Genomic DNA, 6,711 nt, shown 5'->3' with positions numbered 1-6,711 from the left:
GTGAAAAGGAAATATTTTGGAGGCCCTTGAATGAAAGGAATTTCAAGGGAGGGTAGATAGATACTTAAGGTCCATAAAATCTAGACTCTTGAATGCTTATCTCTTTAATCATGTGTCTTTTCTTCTTCTTTTTAGTTATTCAGTTAAATATTCAAGTCTATATTTCTCTCAAGACTGATATATATATATATAAATCTTTGGCAAGATTGATGATAAAAAGCAAAGATACAAAAAAGGATGGTAAAGAATGCAGATATTAGAAAAATTATAAAATGATGTTTTGAAAAACTTTGCCAATACATTTCAAAATTTAGGTAAAATATTTACATTCCTAGAAAGTTGTCTTAGTTCTTTTTTTGCTGCGATAACAGGATACCTGAGACTGAGTAATTTATGATGAACAGAAATTTGTTGTCTCACAGCTCTGAAGGCTGGGAAGTCCAAGACTGAGGGGCCGACATCTGCCAAGGGCCTTCTTGTCACATCATCCCACGGAGGAAGGGCAGTGAGAAGTGAGAGAGAGCAAGAGGTGGAACTCACAGCCTCAAGCCTTCTTTATAGTGACATTAACCCATTCATGAGGGTGGAGCCCTCATGACCTAACCATCTCTTAAGTTCTTACTCCCACAACACTGTTGCATTGGTGAGTAAGTTTCTGACACATGCTTTTTGGGGGACACATTTAGTTTAAACCACAGTAGAAGATATAATCACTAAAATTGACTCAAGACATAAAATGCCTAAATTTGTAGGTACAAAACTCTTCTCACAAAGAAGACACAAGGACAACGCAGTTGTATAGGTCATTTCAATAAACTACAAATAACAAATACACTTATATAACCAGTTCCAGGGGGAAATTTTCCAACTTTTTTAAGAGACTAGTATAAGCTTGATATCAAAACCTTACCCTGATAACATGAGAAAGGAGAGTTATAGTGCTATCTCATTGATTAATACAGATACAAAATCATAAATAAAACATTATTAAATAGAACACTATAATATGTAATAAAGATTATACAACATGACCAAAGTTGACTTATCCCAGCACTGTATGGTTGGTTTAAATCTAATAAAAAGTTCATATTAACAGATTAAATAAAAAGTTTTTTAATCCTCTGAATATATGTGAAAAACTGTTTAATGTAATTCAAAAACCATTCCTAATATAAAAAATTATTAAAGTAGAAACATAAGATAAGGCCGCTAATCCCATAAAGGGCATTAAAGAAAACTGAGAGCAAACTTTATACTTAATATAAGAATGTTGAAAGCATATTATTAAACAGTAGGAACAAGATAAAGGCCTCCGTTATCACCACTTCTATATTTAGAATTATTCCAACCAGCACAGTAAAGAAAAGGAATTAAATATGTGAAGACTCAAAAAGAAAAAAAAGAAAATCATTATTTCTCTGAGATGAGATTATTGTCTTTATTGAAAACCTAATTTATTAGAATTTATAAATAATTTAGCAAGATGCCAAAATCTAAAATTAGTACTCAAGAATAAATTGCCATTATACAAAATGTATTCAAGATGAATAATAGACTTAAATGTGAAGCATAAAACTACAAAACATTTAGAAGAAAACATAAAAGAAAATATGCATGGCATTAGGTTTGGCAATGAGTTTTTAGATATGATATCGAAAGCATGACCCATAAAATAAAAAATTGATAAATTAGACCTTTCCAAAATTAAAAACATTTGCTCTGTGAAAAACATAGTTAAGAGAATAAAAAGAAATGCCACAGAAAGGGAAAATATTTGCAAATCACATATCTGATAAATTTTACCTGTAATATACTTAAAGCACTTAAATTTGACCATAAGCAAACAAACAACTGAATTTTTAAATAATGGACACGCCTGTAATCTTAGCACTTTGGGAGGCCAAGGAGGGTGGATCACCTGAGGTCAGGAGTTCAAGACTAGCCTGGCCAACATGGTGAAACCCCATCTCTACTAAAAATACAACTTAACAAGTTGTTAAGTGAGTACATGTAGAATCTGATTTTCTATTCCTGCATTAATTCACTTAGGATAATGGCATCCAGCTGCATCCATGCTGCTGCAAAGGACATAATTTTGTTCATTTCTATGGCTGTGTGGTATTCTATGGTGTATATATATCACATTTTCTTTATCCAATCCACCATAGCTGGGCACCATTGTTGATTCCATGTCTTTGCTACTGTGAAGAGTGCTGTGATGAACATATGAATGCGTGTATCTTTTTGAAAGAATTATTTATTTTCCTTTGGGTATGTACCCAGTAATGAGATTCCTGGGTTGAATGATAGTTCCATTTTTAGTCCTTTAGGAAATCTCCAAACTTCTTTCCACAGTGGCTGAACTAAACTACATTCCCACCAGCAGTGTACAAGTGTTCCCTTTTCTTCGTAACAAAAAATCTGTTATTTTTTGACTTTTTAGTAATAGCCATTCTGGTTTGAGATGATATTTCATTGTGGTTTTGATTTGCACTTCTCTAATGATTAGTAAATTTGGGCATTTTTTCATGTTTCTTGGCTGCTTGTATGTCTACTTTTGAGAAATGTCTGTTCATGTCCTTTGTCCACTTTTTTTTATTATTATACTTTAAGTTCTAGGGTACATGTGCACAACGTGCAGGTTTGATACATAGGTATACGTGTGCCATGTTGGTTTGCTGCACCCATTAACTCGTCATTTACATTAGGTATTTCTCCTAATGCTATCCCTCCCCCAGCTCCCCACCCCCTGACAGGTCCTGGGGTGTGATATTCCCCACCCTGTGTCCAAGTGTTCTCATTGTTCAACTCCCACCTATAAGTGAGAACATGTGGTGTTTGGTTTTTTTGTCCTTGTGATAGTTTGCTCAGAATGATGGTTTCCAGCTGCATCCATGTGGACATGGAACTCATCCTGTTTTATGGCTGCATAGTATTCCATGGTGTATATGTGCCACATTTTCTTAATCCAGTCTATCATTGATGGACATTTGCATTGGGGTTGTCTTTTGCTTATTTATTTGTTTGAGTTCCTTATATATTCTGGATGTTAGATCTTTGTTACATGTATAGTTTGTGGGTATTTCCTCCCATTCTGTAGGTTGTGTGTTTATTCTGTTGATAGTTTCTTTTGCTGCGCAGAAGCTCTGCAGCTTAAATAGGTCCCACTTGTCGGGCAAAGGATATGAATAGACACTTCTCAAAAGAAGACATTCATACAGCCAAGAGACACATAAAAAAATGCTCATCATCACTCGCCATCAGAGAAATGCAAATCAAAACCACAATGAGATACCATCTCACACCAGTTAGAATGGCAATCATTAAAAAGTCAGGAAACAACAGGTGCTGGAGAGGATGTGGAGAAATAGGAACACTTTTACACTGTTGGTGGGATTGTAAACTAGTTCAACCATTATGGAAAACAGTATGGCAATTCCTCAAGGATCTAGAACTAGATGTACCATATGACCCAGCCATCCCACTACTGGGTATATACCCAAAGGATTATAAATTATTCTACTACAAAGACACATGCACACGTATGTTTATTGCGGCACTATTCACAATAGCAAAGACTTGGAATCAACCCAAATGTCCATCTGTGACAGACTGGATTAAGAAAATGTGGCACATATACACCATGGAATACTACACAGCCATAAAAAAGGATGAGTTCGTGTCCTTTGTAGGGACATGGATGCAGCTGGAAACCATCATTCTCAGCAAACTATTGCAAGAATAGAAAACCAAATACCTCACACTCTCACTCATAGGTGGGAATTGAAAAATGGGATCACTTGGACATAGGAAAGGGAGCATCACACACCGGGTCCTATTGTGGGGAAGGGATGGGGGGAGGGATAACATTAGGAGATATACCTAATGTAAATGATGAGTTGATGGGTGCAGTACACCAACATGGCACATGTATACATATGTAACAAACCTGCACGTTGTGCACATGTACCCTAGAACTTAAAGTATAATAATAAAAAAAATAGGTCCCACTTGTCAATTTTTGATTTTGTTTCACTTGCTTTTGAGGATTTGGTCATAAATTCGTTGCCAAAGTTTATATCCAGAAGGGTATTTCCTAGGTTTTCTTCTAGGATTCTTATAGTTAAGTGCTTACATTTAAGTTTTTAATCCATTTTGAGTTAATTTTTGTAAGTGGTGACAGGTGGGGGTCCAGTTTCATTCTTCTGCATATAATTAGTTAGTTATCTCAGCACCATTCATGGAATAGGGAGTTCTTTCCTCACTGCTTATTTTTGTTGACTTTGTCAAAGATCAGTTGGTGGTAGGTGTGATTCTGGGTTCTGTATTCTATTCCATTGGTCTATATGTATGTTTCTGTGCCCGTACCACACTGCTTTGGTTACTGTAGCCTTTGATGTCGGGTAATGTGATGCCTCCAGATTTGTTCTTTTTGATCAGGATTGCTTTGGCTATTTGGGCTCTTTTTTGCTTGCAAGCGAGTTTTAAAATAGTTTTTTTCTAATTTTGTGAAAAATGATGTTGGTAGTTTGACAGGAATAGCACTGAATCTGTAGGTTGCTTTGGGCAGTATAGACATTTTAATGATATTGATTCTTCCTATTCATGAGCATGGGATGTTTTCCCATTTGTTTGTGTTATCTCTAATTTATTTGATCAGTGTTTTATAATTCTCATTGTAGACATCTTTCTCCTCTCTGGTTAACTGTATTCCTAGATATTTTATTCTTTTTGTGGCTACTGTGAATGAGATTGCATTCTTGATTTGGTTCTCAACTTGGACATTGTTGGTGTATAGAAATGCACCTAGTTTTGTACATTAATTTTGTATCTTGAAACTACTGAAATTGTTTATCAAATCTAGGAGTTTTTTGGCAGAGACTATGGGGTTTTCTAGGTACAGAATCAGATTGTCCGCAAACAGAGATAGTCTGACTTCTTCTTTTTCTATTTGGATGACCTTTATTTATTTCTCTTGCCTGATTGCTTTGGCTAGGACATCCAGTACTATGTTGAATAGCAGTGGTGAGAATGGGCATTCTTGTCTTGTTCTGGTTCTCAAGGGGAATGTTTCCAGCTTTTGCCCATTCAATTTGATGTTGGCTGTGGGTTTGTCATAGATGGTTCTTATTATTTTGAAGTATGTTCCTTTGATGCCTAGTCTGTTGAGGGTTTTTATCATGAAGGATGTTAAAATGTATCGAAAACTTTTTCTGCATCTATTGAGATGATTATGTGATATTTGTTTTTTATTCTGCTTATGTGGTGAATCACATTTATTCATTTGCATATGCTGAACCAAACTTGCATCCTAGAAATGAAGCCTACTTGATTGTGATGGATTGAAGTTTGATGTACTGCTGGATTTGGATTTCTAGTAATTTGCAGAGGAATTTTGTATCTGTGCTCATCAGGGAGCAATATACAACTATATTGGCCTGTAGTTTCCTTTTTTCATTGTGTTTTTGCCAGATTTTGGTATCTGGGTGATGATGGTTTCATAGGGTGAGTTAGGGAATAATCCCTCCTCCCTGATTTTTTGGAATAGTGGTGTAAGTGGTCACTAAGAGTGGCACCAGCTCTTTATATATCTGGTAGAATTTGTCTGTGAATTCACCTGGTCCTGGGCTTCTTTTGATTGGTAGGGTTTTTAAAATTATTATTACTGACTCAATTTCAGAACTTGTTATTGGTCTGTTCAGAGTTTTAATTTCTTCCAGATTCAGTGTTGGGAAGTTGCATGTTTCCAGGAATTTATCCATTTTCTCTAGATTTTCTTGTTTGTGTGCACAGAGGTGTTCAGAGATACTCACATCTCTGAGTAACTTCTGTGTTTCTATAGAATTGGTTTTAATGTTGTCTTTGTCATTTATGATTGTGCTTATTTGAATCTTCTCCTTTGTTTCTTTGTTAATCTAGCTAGTGTTCTATTGGTCTTGTTTATCCTTTCAAAGAACCAATTTTTGCTTTCATTGATCATTTGCATAGATTTGGGGGTCTCAATTGCATTCAGTTCTGTTCTGGTTTTAGTTATTTCTTTTCTTCTGCTAACTTTGGGGTTAGTTTTTGTTTTTCGAGTTCCTCTAGGTATGGTGTTAGACTGTTGGTTTGAGGTCTTTCTAACTTCTTGATGTAGGTGTTTAGCACTATAAACCTTCCTTTTTACACTAGTTTTGCTGCATCCCAGAGATTTTGGTATGTTGTGTCCTGGAAAATAGTAAAATGGGTTTTGACTGGAAATTTTATATCTAAAGACAAAAAGAACTATAAATAAACATTGTGTTCTGGTTGGGAATTTTTTTCCCATAAGGTTAAGAGTTAGCATTTCTGAAACCACTTCATATGCATAGTAGGATTGATCAAATAAGTAACTATATTAAAGCAAATGAGCCCACAAAAAAGAGCCCGCATTGCCAAGACAATCTTAAGCCAAAAGAACAAAGTTGGAGGCATCACGCTACCTGACTTCAAACTATACTACAAGGCTACAGTAACCAAAACAGCATAGTACTGGTGTCAAAACAGAGATATTGACCAATGAAACAGAACAGAGGCCTCAGAAATAATACCACACAGATACAACCATCTGATCTTTGACAAACCTGACAAAAACAAGAAATGAGGAAAAGATTCCCTATTGAATAAATGGTGCTGGGAAAACTGGCTAGCCATATGTAGAAAGCTGAAACTGGATCCCTTCCTTACACCTTA

This window comes from Rhinopithecus bieti, unplaced genomic scaffold (assembly GCF_001698545.2).
Source record: "Rhinopithecus bieti isolate Rb0 unplaced genomic scaffold, ASM169854v2 scaffold_55921, whole genome shotgun sequence".
Classification (NCBI taxonomy): Eukaryota; Metazoa; Chordata; class Mammalia; order Primates; family Cercopithecidae; genus Rhinopithecus; species Rhinopithecus bieti.
The sequence above is the reverse complement of the archived record's forward strand: the minus strand, read 5'-3'. Positions refer to the sequence as shown.